At 50.7% G+C, this 14,178-nt stretch overlaps 1 protein-coding gene and 1 long non-coding RNA gene across 4 annotated transcripts in view; both read right to left on the reverse strand.

Moving 5' to 3' along the window:
* DAAM1 (dishevelled associated activator of morphogenesis 1) overlaps nt 1-623 on the reverse strand; it is an 86,342-nt gene extending 85,719 nt beyond the window's left edge. The window contains exon 1 of one of the 2 annotated variants that reach the window (XM_079309305.1): nt 438-623. The gene's annotated coding sequence lies outside the window, so the exon portion shown is untranslated. The remainder of the gene's footprint in view (nt 1-437) is intronic. The other variant, XM_079309303.1, reaches the window with a different exon arrangement.
* Nucleotides 624-11,330: 10,707 nt separating this feature from the next.
* LOC306803874 lies at nt 11,331-13,357 on the reverse strand. Of its 2 annotated transcripts, none has more exons than XR_013774734.1 (4): nt 13,323-13,357; nt 12,847-12,988; nt 12,303-12,386; nt 11,331-11,641 (listed from the first exon to the last, which is right to left on the reverse strand). It is a non-coding gene; the product is annotated as an uncharacterized lncRNA (long non-coding RNA). The 2 variants fall into 2 exon arrangements; XR_013774735.1 differs by having other exon boundaries at nt 11,331-11,740.
* Nucleotides 13,358-14,178: the final 821 nt, after the last annotated feature.

Below are 14,178 nucleotides of genomic sequence, written 5' to 3' on the forward strand. Positions count from 1 at the left end.
GCAGCATCCCGCATCCCACGCCCCCGCATGGGCGCCCCCTGCCCGGCGCCCACCGGGCTGGGAACCGCCCGGGACACGCGGGGACCGGGGGACACGCAGGGGCTGGGGGACACGCCATGCTCCGGGGGACACGCTGGAGCTGGGGGACACGCCATGCTCCGAGGAACACGCTGGGGCTGGGGGACACGCCATGCTCCGGAGCTCCGGCAGCGGGGCGAGCACCGCGGGGCCCGGGCTCCCCCCGGGGCAATAGCTCCCCGCAGCGCCCGGGGCGGGCTGGGACGCGGGCTCGCCTCCCTCCGCACGGCGGGGAAAAGGCAGAAAAGTCCCGGCTCCCACCCCAGCACGGCCGCGGGGTACGGGAGAAGGGCAGCACGCTCCGCCAAAATCCCCCCCAAACCGAAGGGGAGGAGCGCCCAAGGGCTCGCAGGACTCACCGCAGCGCGGCCGCCGTTCGTGCCGGGGCGGAGGGCTCGCTGCCCCGCCGTTCGTGCCGGGGCGGAGGGCTCGCTGCCCCGCCGTTCGTGCCGGGGCGGAGGGCTCGCTGGCTGCCCCGCTCCGCCCGGTACCTGCCGGCGCGGCGCTGCGCTGCGCGGCGCGGAGCCCGCCCGGCCCCTGCCCACAATGGGCCGCGCCCGCCCCGCCCGGCGCGCTGGCGTCACCGCCCGCCCGCCGCCGGGACTGGTAGTGACGTGCGGGGCGGGGATGGGACTGCGGGAGTGCCCTGCCGGGGGTACGGCACCGGGGGTACCGCTACAAGGGTACCGCAACAAGGGTACGGCACCGGGGGTACCGCTACAAGGGTACGGCACCCGGGGTACCGCACTGGGGATGCTGCAAAGGCTGTACTGAACCAGGGGTACCGCACTGGGGGTACCGCACTGGGGGTACCGCACTGGGGGTATCGCACTAGGGATGCCCTGCTGGGGGTACTGCACCAAGGGTACCACACTGGGGTACTGTACCGAGGGTACTGCACCCAAGGGTACCTCACCAGGGGCACCGTACTAGGGATGCTGCAAAGGCTGTACTGCACCAGGGATGCCCTGCTGGGGGTACTACACCGAGAGTAGCACACCAGGGGTACCACACTGGGGATATCACACTGGAGATGCCCTGCTGGGGGTACCACACCCAGACACTGCACTGGGACGCTCCAGGCTCCGGCACTGCCCGTGCAGCAGAGGAGGAGGAGGAGGGCAGGCAGGAGGAGAAGATAAAGTTTCACCCAGCTGGCGGCATGGGGGACATGGACACACGGGATCTGTGTTGCAGCTGCCTGGCAGAGGCCTCCCAAGATGAGGCAGTCTCCACTTGGATTTAGGAAATCGATTTTCCAGGGGTTCCCATTTCACGTGAATCACAGCAGCAATTGGATACACGGTTGGGTTCCCACATGTATGGGAATAACCTCACTGCATGAGATGGCAGAAGGGGCAGTTAGTGTTCTTGGTGCAAATCAAAACTCAGATCAAATTAATAGCGTGGAACATTTTACCTTAAGTAATCTTTTTTTTTTTTTTTTTTTTTTTTTTTTTTTTTTTTTTTTTTTTTCTGGATAAGAGGTCAAGCTATTTACATCTTGTATAATTCTTTTTTCTTTCTTGGCAACCACTATATGGGAAGGTCTGAAAGGCAGGAAGGGGTTCACTGTGATAGTGTTTCATATGGAGTCGGCACAAAAATTGATACAGAGACAAAGGAAAGTTGGGAAAGTAAAGAAAAAGCATCATCCTTAGAGGAGTTGGTAACAAAACATGGAGCAAAATTATAGAATCACAAAAAGGCTTGAGTTGGAAGGGACCTTTGAGATCATTTTGTTCCAACCCCCTGCCGTGGGTAGGGACACTTTCCAGTAAACCAGGTTCTCATTGGCCTTTTTCATCTGTGCCTTAGCCCATCCCTAAACATGAAAATCTATCCCTGTACTCTTCCTAGGTCCCTGCTTCCATTGGCTTTTCCTTCTCACCCATCAGTTTGAGGAGCAGGTTTTTGCTCAGCCATGCTGGTCTCCAGCCTGCCTTGCTTGATTTCTTGCTGTTGGGTGTAGAAGCAAATGGGAGGCAACAATCACCAAGGCAGTTTTTGGATAAAAGGTGTCAAGGGCAGGTTATCTGGAGCAGCAAACCCAATGATGGTGCTGTGAAACTGGTGAGACAAGAGGATAAACATCTGTACCAGGACACAGGTTTTGGCAGGAGAAGTTGTAACTCACAAAATCCACCACAGTCCTTGATGGAGCCAAATATGTGGTAGAAAAACAGAGATCTAATGGATATAGGAGATATTGATTTCCTAAAGGCTCTGACAAAATCCTTCGTCAAAACATATTGAGGGGAGTAAGGAGCCATGAAAAAAACCTCAGTGGTTTACAGACACAAACCACAAAGGCCAGAGTGGGTGGCCAGTCTGCACTGGAGCCATGAGATGGGGAGTTCCACGGAGATCTGAGCAGGGGTCTGAGCTCAGCATCTTCATCAGAGCTGTAGGAGTGGGGGTGGGTGGGGACATGGTGAGGGTTTCTGGTGACACTGAGCTGCTTGGGAAGGCCAGTGGCACCAAACTGCAGCAGCACCTTGGGACACTCAGTGACAAAATGACAGATGGAATTCTCTGGAGACAAATATGAAAAAATGATCCCAAAAGTGATGAGCCTCACAGGGAGCACCTCTTACATCATGCACATGGCAATGGGCTCTGAACTGGCCGCAACCCATCAGGAAAAGGATCCCAGGTTATAACAAGGAGTTCGATAAAAGCATCAACTCAATGCTGAGTAGCAGTCAAGAAAGCAAATAGACAGATAGGAGTTAATGTGGTAAGAGGGGAAACTGCTGCACAAATTCCTGGTTTGCTGTCCTCTTGAATGCTGTGAGCAGCTCTGGCCTCTGTTCTCACCAAAGAGCTAGTGATCAAAGATAGGGAGCATTTTTCACTGAGGTAAAGGGTTAGGCCAGGACTATTCAATCCAGTATTTCTATACAAGCCTCAGGCTCAGGAAGTCCTGGAGCTGCATGCAGTCTGCTGTAGGCTTGGAGAGTTTATGGGAAAATATCCCTGAACACTTCTCATAGCCCTGGCTTATCATACACCATTAGCTATGAGAGGATGCTGGGCAGGATGGTCCCTGCCTCCCACCCAGCACAGGTTTTCTTTCACTCTTCCATTCATCTTTTTTTCCTCTTAAAATGCCTTCCCAGAGCCCCACTTCCCACTCTTCTCCTCCTGAAGGACTTTGTTTAACCGTGGAGTGATGGTTTGATCTGGAAGCTCCCAGCCTGGGTATAATCTGCTTAATGGTTGGCATCTGGAATTACATCTTCCTCATCGAAGCAGCTCAGCCATTTTCTTGTAATTGCCTCCTTGGAGCTTGTTTGGACGCTGCTTATCAAGCCCCATTGTGTTGCTTTCCTGCTTGTTTTTCCAACAGCCGCCTATTAAATTAAGCTCCTGTATTGAGGCAGGAAAACCCAATAACCAGCTGCCCAGAGCCTCTCTGGATGAGTAGGACACATGCAATAGTCATCGTGTGACACTGATGAGCATCCGGCCCCAAGAAGGGAGAGCATGGGTACCAAGCCTGCTTGGAAAATAATCCCTGTAATGCCTTGTAACAGGAGGGGGCTGCCAGGGTTTGCTCACTGCATGAAAAACTAAACCAGGACTTTCTCAGAGCTGAGGGAAAGAAAATGGGTTTCTTCTTGTAAATCTGTAAGAATATACTTGGTAGGGTTCATCATTAGATGCTCACTAGACCCTAATAAATGTTCTCTGAGACCAATCCATGTCAGATCAATACTGTCTTATCCCTGGGGAAGGGTTTTTATGTGTCTGTTCCAGTGAAACTTAAAAGGACACTCTTGATTCAGCTGACAGTAATGGAATATGGAACCCATCCCCTTACAAAAATTAAATAAAATTGATTTGGGGGGAAAAAAGCCCTCTCGAGGTTATAGTCTTTCACGCTGCACAGATGATATTGCTCAGCAGAAAAACAGGCCACAGCTTTTATTTAATTGTTGTTCTGTTCTAAACAGAAGACTTGCACCAAAAGGACAAAACCACCATCTGAGCCCCTACCACCATCCCAATCCATTGGAGTTTATGGGAAGATTTCCATCACGGCACCCAGGGCTGGTTTTGGCTCAAAGATAGGAGACAACATTGTGCTTTTTGTTCTTTGAGATGAGGTTTTTAGCGGTTCTGTATCTGGGCTGGGATGTTCTGTGTGAAAACAAACCACACCCTAAACCAATGTTATCTCCAACAGCTCGGAGCCCAATCTCACCCCAGGATCCACATCAGCTCCCTGCAGCTGGCAGGGGGAGGAAAGCTTCCATGTAACATTTCAGAGCCTCAGGAGGGAAAATAACCGCATTCCCAAGGCAGGACTCAGCCGGCTGGGAGTGTTAGCAAAGACTCAGTGGATTTCGGCCCTGATTCTGCAAAGTCCTTAAGCTTGTAAGGAATTTGTAATTTGCTTGTAAGCAAATTCCCATCCGCTTCAGTGGCATTTAATCACATGTACGTAAGTGCTTTATGGTGTACCAGGGAGTTGTACCTTGGTGGAGGTGGGGATATTGTGAGCCCGAGCAACCAAATTCTTTTCCAGTGTGTTCAGAGAAGGGTAAAATCATGGAATCATGTTACAGAATCATAGAATGGTTTGAGTTGGAAGGGATCTTAAAGATAATCTAGTTTCAACCCTGCTGTCATGGGCTAGGACACTTTCTACTAGACCAGGTTGCTCAGGACCCCTACCAGCCCTAAGAAATAAAGGTCTATAAAGGCCTTTCTAAGAAATAAAAAATACAATAAATAATTGCAGAGCAGATTGTGAGACTTATTGCAATCAGCTATAACAAAGTCTTGCTCCAGCCATGCCCTGTTTAAACCCACTCTGCTGGGAGATGCTGAGAGAACACCATGCCCTATGGGAAACAGATGACTCAGATGAGTGGCAGAGAGTATAAAGCACTTGTAAGTGTGCTGGGGGTGTGGGAAGACCTAAATTATCTCAGTGCCTTGGTCAGAACCCTCCACCCCACCCTCCCTGTGCTCCTGTCATTGCCTTCCTCCTTTCTCCACTGGTCCCTGCAGCTGCCAGAAGCCCCTGGTGCTTCCCTTGCCATCCATCCCCCTGGCTGTCTCCTGTGAGATGCTGTGCCTGCGGCCATGCCCTGGTTTGGATCATCTTCCTGGTACCTGGTGTGTCTTTGGCAGGCCCCTGACACTCAGCTCCTGATTGCTCACAAAGCCAAGGGTCAATCTTCCACCCTGGATTGTGCTGCCAGCACCAGGCTTCACCCACAGCCTTGTGCCAGCCTCAGCTGCTGGGTCTGGGGGAACAGGTATTGTTCAGGGTGGCTGAATGGCTCTCTCTTCCTCCCTACACTCCCCAGCATGGCTAGAAAACAAGCCATTCCTGATTAGGAATCTAACTTTGCCCAGTTTTGTTTTCTCCTCCCTATTCCTAGAGATGATTTGCACAGAATTGCTGCAAAAGGTACCAAACAAACAACAATAACAAAACCCAAACAAACAAACAAACAAAAACCAGAGCAAATTCTCAATGGATGAAATTTCAGTGCCCTGTTTTCTTCCTCACATCCATGGTTATTTATCTCCTGAGAGCAGGGAAGGAGGTGAGATGAGGGGTAGCATCCAGGGAAGAGGTGAGGCAGGAGGAAGAGGAGTGAAGGGCTGGGAGAGGGGTGTAAATCAGTGCCTCTGTCTCAAGGCCAGAGATTGCTGCAGATTTCCACCAGCTGTTGCTGGGGCTGTCAGAGAAGGGTTTAATAGGGATGTGTGCACACATAGCCTACAGGGAGAGCTGCTTTTATTTGTTCACATCTAGCAGGGGTTGAATTTATTGCTTTTGCAGAGAGGCCAGCAAAAAGCCAGAGCATCACTTAAATCCCATTTAAAACCTCAGATTAAGGCTTTGCAGGAAGGGAAAACCAGGAGGTGGAAATGGCCTGACCAGATCTGGCTCCACTGCCTGGGGGAGTGGGCTACAGATCCACGTGGCTGCAACAGCCAGGGGGACAAGTGAAGCTGTTGTTTCATCAGTGGAGCATCCTTTGCTCCAGAACTGTAGCAGGGACAGAGTGAGGAAGTGCCAAGTCACCTTATACTCATGATAAGCTTCCAGCCTCTTGTTGGAGCATAAAGCACTTAACCCCCAGGTCACCAGGTGGGTCCCAACCCAATTCTGCTGTCCATTAAGGAAAGGAGCTTATCCAAAGGAATTAGGAACCCTCATCAAAGGTTTGCATTTGGAATATGTTAATCTTCATGATTTTTGACATGATTCAATATTCTATTCCTATCTTACTTTTGCAAGATGCCTAAGGCAATTCTTGGCAGAATTTGCCCAAAGTGATTCAGCCAAGGTCATTCTCAGTCTGTTGTCGACCTGGGAATGGCTCATAGATACCCCAAGTGCTGGCTGAGCACAATAAATCACAAAACCCTCTCCATCTCGCTCACTATTTTGGTCCCCCTGATCTGTCCTGCATCATTAAATTTTTACAGTGCCTGACTCCAGATGACTTAAAGTTTGTGCCTCCTGTCTCCAGTAACTGCAGAGCTAAGAGGTTTTGTTCCTCCCAGCACAAGGGCTGGAATGTGAAGACTCAGCGACCAGCACAGGCAGGAAAATGTCTCCCATCCCTGACAGCTGTGTAACTGGACATACATGCTCCTGTATCTTTCAGAGCATCAGTGTGGCTTTTCCAGGTCCTGGTGCTGCATTTTTTTCTAAACAGCAGAATTCAGGACAGATCTGTTACAGGACTTGAACAACGATGTTGCAGCCAGCAGAACAGAAGTCCTGCTGCATCCCTGCCAAGGGATCACATCCTGCATGGATGGAGGGAGCTCAGTACTGCTCCAGCCTTCCTGCTCCATCCCTGAGCACTCCTGGGATGACATCAGCACCATGAGATCATCTCTCTTGACTGGCTGTATTTTCTTACAGCTTTTCCCTGGAGGGCTTCTGGTTACTCTCTGGTTGCAGTTTCTCTGCTGCAAGGCCTTCTGCAGGCTCGTGTTCCCTTTTCCATGGTGCCCAGATGTTGGTCCACCCCAGGGTCTCCATGCAGCTGTGGCTCCATCAGCTGTCAGAGCCACTGTGCTTGGAATGTTTGTGATGGCGAGGTATTGCAGCCACCTCTGGCTGATCCAGGCTGTACCCACAGCAACAGCCCTACTGGAAGCTTTTCCTGGCTTGGCATGGGGTTGAACTCTGCAAGAAAGATCTTCCCTTTCAGCCTTTTCTCTCCCCAAGCACACAAACCTCTCCTCCATCTGCCTTGCAGTAATTTTAGGTCCATGCACAAGACTCTGCTGATAGCCTGGCAGGATGTCCTTGGTGTCTAAAAGCTGCCCATGGCTGGTGGTGCTCGGGGGTCTCAGACTCGGGTTGCAGCCTTGGGAGAGCTGCACCTCCCCTGGTACGGGAGGAGCCCCTGGGAGTGCAGGGATGAGCAGCAGAAGGTGTGGCAGTACCAGCAGCCTCCCTGTGGTGGATGGAAGCCTGAAAATGCCTTCACTGCCTCGGGTTACTGGTGACAAAAGCGTGTTGCTAAACAGAGAGGGAAATCATGGCACGACAACAGCAAGAGGGACCTACCTCCCCAGTTGCAACCTCCTTAGTCACAGCTGGATTACCAACCCCATTCTTATATTTTCCATGGGGGCGGCATGAGTAAGAGCTGACTCCTAGGGATGTCTGTTGCCTCCAGAAACCCTTAGAGAGAAAATGCTGATGGGGCTATCAGGCTTGGCTTTCATCCCCTCGTGTGGCTTGCTGAACGGCTGTACAAAGAATGGGATGGTGACTCAGGTACAGGACAGAGGCAGCCCGGGGGGCAGGATGTTGAGGACTGCCCCAAGCATCCCCCAAGGCAGTGTCACTGGGAGCGGATGGGCATGCACAGTTCAGCCTTTTCCGCAGTATCTGCAACACCTCAGTCCCTCCAGAGATTGTATCTGGGGCACGGGCTTGCCTTGGAAAAGAGCCCCCAGCCCCGGCAGCAAACCTGCAGATCGGATCTTAGGAGTGTCTCAGCATCTCCCGGATGCTGATTTATGTACAAGGGGCGGTGTGAATGATGATCACAGGGTTCAAACACTCACCAGGTATCCTGCAGCTCCCAGCCATGAGTATCCTGGGAGCCTCAAGTCCCCGGTTCAGCCTCCCCACACCAGCTGGGCTGTTGGGGTGCAGGAGAGGAGGATGGCAGCCCCCAGATCCCTCCAGGGTCAGGTCCGCACCCGTTCCCCAGGGTGATCCCCCTCTCTGTGGAGACCTGCGAAAGGGAGAAATGGGGAAGGAGGACTTTCCCTCTTGGGCAAAGCCGATGGGAACCAAACCTTGCTCCCTCAGCCCTGACTGCCGAGGCGGTGGGAATCGGAGCTCAGCCCCTAGGCGATTTAATGGGCTTTTAAAAAACCCCTTTGTATTGGGTCCATTCTTCTTCCCAAAGCTCGCTGGCCCCGCTCCAAGGGGAAACCTTTGATTCTACAAATACACCACAATTATCATCCCGAGGAGTCTCAGCCATCAGGCTCCCCGCCTCTAAAAGATCAGCAGGATGCCGGAGAGGTGCTTAAATCATTTCACCCTAAGAAGGCCGTGGGCTGTAACAGCTTCCCCGTTGCTCGGAAAAAGCCACCCCTCTCCCAAAAGCTCGGCTCCGTTTTTCTGCCAGTGATGGGGTCGCTAGTGGAGGCAGGGCTGGCAGCGCTGCGGAAACCAGGCCATGGGCTGCCCGGTGATTTCATCAGTCCCGGGACCCAGCTCCGCAGATTTATGAGCTCACAAGAATCTCGCCTTGGAGTTATCTCCCCCTCCCCGCTTTTTATGGCTGTGCAGAAAGGGATCCGGCGATAGAGCCCTGCTGGGTGCCGTGACAGGCTCGCTCTGTTTGACAGATGCGAATATTTTTCTCCAACACTGCCCAGGTCCGTGCGCACGGGCTGCTCTCGCCAGCGCCGGGCAGCTCGACTTGGCTCGGGGAGACGCAAACCAAAAGCTTGCCAAGCCCTGCATCCACTCCCTGACTCCTATCCCCTGCTCACGACTCCCCTAATCTCTCCCCCAGGTAGGTTTTAATTCTTTTTAAATTGCTGTGCGGGGTTTTTGGTGGTTTCTAGTTTTTTTGGGGTTTTTTTATTTTTTCAGAAGTATTTTTTTTTCTTCGGGTACAAATTCTGCCCTTCTGCAATGCTCTCCATCTAATGCTGGGATTTTTGAAGGGGCTAGGTGCTCCACATCCAGCAGGAATCCAGCACTTCTCTCCTTGCAGGAATCGCCCTTTAAAGCACATCATCAGTACTCTCCTGCAGCTGTTTTTCTTAGTAGTCTAAATAAAGCTTTCAAGTTACGACTCCTTGATGTGAAGCCAGATTCAGAGGCTGTCAGTTCCTTTGTGTATCCTCAGCTTGTCCGGGGGTGTTTTGTTTTATTTTGGGATGGCTGCTCGCTGCAAAGCTGTGCATTTAGCAGCCCATTCCTGCCCTATTCTGCTCCTTGCCAGTGACAATGTCAGCTCCAAAGCACCACTGAGACCGGCCCCTGCAAACCCTTTGCACCGTGCCTGCCTTTCTGCGAGGATAAAGGATTTTACAAGCAGGAATTTGCTCAGGCCATGGGCTCACCATCACAGGAGCCCCAGGGGAAAGGAGTTTCACTGTGGTTGAATGTGATGGTCACACCGCTGTGGCCAAGCCAGGCAGTTCCCTGAGCAGCCCAGCATGAAGGCGATGGGAGGCTGGGCCAGTTCTGCCACCAGGAGAAATGTGGACCCATAGCCAGCTTAAGGACCCTCAGATCACTCCAGAAATCTATACCTATAGCTAAATCTATACCTCAGCAACAGGCTGAGACCAAAAATCTGCTCCTATCCTTTATCAAAACCACTGCCGCTTACTTAGGATGCTCCAGGCATGATTCAACACTCATTATCTTCATTGAGCTGGAGATTAGGCTGCAATATTCCCAGATAATAGCTTTATTAGCACTGTATTATTCTTTCTACATTATTTATTTACACTGAGTCAAGAACACTCAAAGCTTTCACTGAAGCAGCAACACCAGTTCATCAGACAACATTTTACACTGTGCTTTTTGCAGGAGCAAAGATCCTGTGTGGAAGGAGCTACCCCAGGACAAAAGCACCCTTGCCAGTGAGGTATTTTTGGCTCAACAAAGTGTTATGGGTGCCCCACCAGATGCTAACAGTGTGGAAAGGTCATTCTCTGGAATTTCAGCACAGGCAATGGACTGTTGTTACCTGCTATGCTGGCTGTGCCAGGGCTGCTCCTCACTTAGGGACAACTGATACATGGGACAGCTCACCTGGGACTTTTTCTTGAGTTCCCATTATTACCTGTGTGCCTCCAAGCATCCATCCTGTCCCAAGATGGCACAATCCTCTTTTGGCTGGAACAAGACTGCATTCTCCCTCCCTCTCTCCTGAAAAAGGAATTGGACAGATTTAATGATAAATGCATTGCCTCTTGACCTTGCTCATCAGCTGAGACAGCACATGAGCCACTGCAGAGCTGTGGTAGCCCAGAGAACCAGCCCTGGGTGCAAGGAGCTGGCCCCAGGAAGGGCTGCCTGGGAGCTCCTGCACTATGTGCTGGTGAAGTAACCACGGCCAGATTTTCCTCTGACTTGGCATCAGTGCAGAGGATGACTGGAGAGACAGCAGCTGAGTATCCATTCATTGGATAATTGCCCTATCCTTAATGACCTTGTCATGGAGAACAGGAGCTGACAACCTGGCCCTCCAGTCAACCAGCTCCTCCCTGGGATGCAAAGGACCTTTTCTGGCACAGGGTACTCAACATTCTCCATTTCTTTCCAAGTGACTCTCTTTGCAATCAGAGCTTCTGACCATCCTATTACCACACTCCCAGTCTGGATTAAAGGGACCCACGTGATGCTGGGTTTTTTTGGCCCACATTCTCCCTATGAGCTCTTGGTACCCCTTGCTTTCAGAGCTGAGCAAAGCCCCACATGACACCTGACACACTCCCTAGGGAGGATACTCCAGGAATGTCACATCACCCACCTGAGTTCAGCAAGTGCAAAAGCAGAGCTGAACATGCACATTATTGATAGCTCCAAAGGGCCCTGCTCTTCCCATTCATTCCTGGAAGAAGGATTCCCACTTGAGGAGTGACTGCCTGTGATGTACCCACCACACAGATGCTGTGGCCCCCAACAAACCTGGCACATGTTGGGGGCCAGCTCTGATGTGTATTTCTTTGCTGTGTGAAACAGTCTTTCCTGGAAGAGCTTGAACTGGAGGCTGTATAAAAAAGCTGCTGCTGTTTTTATTGGGCTACCATCCATCTGTTTATAACACAGATGCCTGAGTGATTCTGCTGGCGGGAAGCAGAGGTGAAGGGGCTCCTTTGGAAGTTCTCAGAAATCATCTCCACGTCCAGGACTCCTTTTAGAGATGTTTAGCATCATCCATCTTTCAAGGCTCTCTCAGCACTGCCACATCTCCGGGTTTTGGTATAAATACTGGAGAGTCAGTGAGATAGAGCGGGGCAGGCAGTGCACTTACGAGATGTCCTGAGTCACAAGTGGTGCAATTTGGAGCTGCCTGGAAACGCCCTGGCAGAGAATCAGGGGATCTGGGAGACTCACCTCTCCTTTCCCGGCCCAGCCCAGCCCGGGGGCAGCCTGCCAGCCCCAGAGCTCAGGCACGGAGCCCTAATGGAGCTACAACACAAACTGCTTTTTTGCTTGCTGTTTGTACTCCACATCAACCAGAGCTGTCTGCAAGAAGCTCTGGATAATATTTGCTTGTGTGTTCCTCGTCAAAATCCCAGCTCCAGCTTTCTGGAGCTGCTAGCAATGTTCTGCCCTGGCACTGCCTCTAATTGAAGCTTAAGTCAGCCAAGAAGGGATGTATTTGTCCCTTCTTTTGTACCACAGAAGGGGAGTCTCCATCCATGGCCCCACCTGTGGTACACCCACCTACATCCTACCTTGGGCTTTTCTACTGAACAGCCACCACCAGTCCAGCTCCACCAGCTCCACCTCTCTCCCATCCCATCCTTTCCTTTGGGACACACCTTCCCTGTGTGCAGATGTCCTGGTGCCCTCTCTGCCTCCTGCAGCTCCTGGCACTTGGGCTGCAGCTAGATGTCTTGCCCAGGTCCAGAGAGTGGATGAGTGTCAGAGGAGGGATGTGGACATCCCTCCCTGTGCTGTGCCTCCAGCCCGGCCCCAGCTGTGTGTGAAAAGTGCACAAACCGGACATTCAACTTACCATGTCTTTGCACAAGGCCGGCCACGGCCGGGGCTGCCAGGGAATTATCAGATGCTCTTGTGGCTCTGCAGAGAAGCCAGGATTCTAAGGGAAGGGTTACTGATTGCATTTTGGCCCTGGGGAGCTGTGTTGGACAAACTGCTGTATAATCACTGCACAGTCCAGCCTGCAGAACAGCACTGTAATATTTTTCTGTTATCATCGTGCAGCTTTGGAAGCTCTTGTTTGATCTCCTTTATCCATGTGAATGTGTTCAAGAATGCAGCAGCCTCTGCCTGCAGAATAGTTCCTATTGTTCCCTTTGTTCATGTGTCTGGGCTGTTTCTCAGCCTCCTCTCTCCCTTCCTGCAAAGGGACACACTCTGCATGGTCAAAAAGTATCTTTACAACTTGATCTTAGATATGAACTCAGCCATGAGAAAGGCAGAGGTCATATTTTCCTGAATATTACAGCTCTGTGTGATGCAGTGGGGAGAGTGGTGAAAGGTACCCTGAGCTCACACAGTGAATTAGCTGCTTTTAACTTCAACCAGGATCTACTCACCCATGCCCAACCTGCAAGCTGCTCCAAATTAATGCTGAAAATAGATAGCATTGGATTGGGCATTTTTGGCTTATCTATCTGTTCTTCTTGAAGTGCTGACCCTCTTAGTTTGAAAAAATCCACAGTAACACAGCAAATCAGCCTGGAAGAGAAACAAAGAATCTGAAGGCCATGAGAAATACAGACCCGCATTTCAATTTTTTATCCTGCTTTTTTTCTGATACAAAAGCTTATCCGTGCTTTCATGCTGGAAGCAGGCTGAAATTGACTTAGATATTAAAAATATTTAACTTGATGACTTATTTTTGTGAGCATGGAACTGAATTTAGTGCTTTTCAAAAGCAAGCCTCCAGCTTTGCAAAAATGTCTCTCAGCCCTTTCTACCGCTCCTTCCAGACAGGTCTGCAGCAGGTTATCCTAACACGATCTGCACAATCTTTACACCCCATCAAGTGCACAGTTTCTTCAAAACAAACCTCAAACAAACCTCAGCTCCATCTGAAAACCCATCTCCTCTCCATCAACCTTGCGGAGAACCTGTAGGAAAATGTCAAATTATACAAATGAGAACGTTGGCACAGCTGAGTTAGATCAGGCTGAGTTAGTCATCAAAGTTACAGTTGGAGGTTGTTAATCTGCTGGTGATTTCCAAGCAAATTATTTTTTACATGCTGTTTACAAAATAAGAGAATTGATATTATTGGTTGAGCCCGGAGGCTGATGCATCACCAGCCAGGGTAAAGCAAAGATGACAACTTGCTTGCACACTGAGCAAGGTTAGCTCCTTAATTAAGCCTGAGTCATCACTTGCATTGGAAGCAGGATGGAAGGGGCCAGAACCTGCTGAGAGCCTGATCCTGCCCTGCCTGTGGCACACACCACTGGTGAGGCAGGTTGGAAATCACTGGCTCAAGGCTGGATGTGTGCTTTGGCTTTCCTTCCTACCTACCTCACTGGGAATTCCACCTTAGACTGAGCTTACGTGAGCAGAAGGCCAAATAGTTATTTCAATTTATTTTATTTTAGGTCTTGTTACTGTTTTTGGTACTGAATGAAGCCAGGGAAACCACTTAACTGCTGTTCAAATCTCATGAATGTGCAGTGCTGGTAATCTCAGACTTCATAACTTGTAAATTAAGGTTCCCAAAATCATGAAGTTTGCACTTGTTTATTTTTAAGGAAGAGAAGTTGTCTCTTTTTATTGGGGTTTTGTGCTTTCAGGACATGATGTGGCTTTTTTCCCCCCCCCCACATGTAGCAGCAGAATCAACCCCAAGAATTAAGACTTCTATTGCAATTGCCTGACCCCAGAAACAGGAATTTGGAAAAACA

This window comes from Erithacus rubecula (assembly GCF_903797595.1).
Source record: "Erithacus rubecula genome assembly, chromosome: 6".
NCBI lineage: Eukaryota > Metazoa > Chordata > Aves > Passeriformes > Muscicapidae > Erithacus > Erithacus rubecula.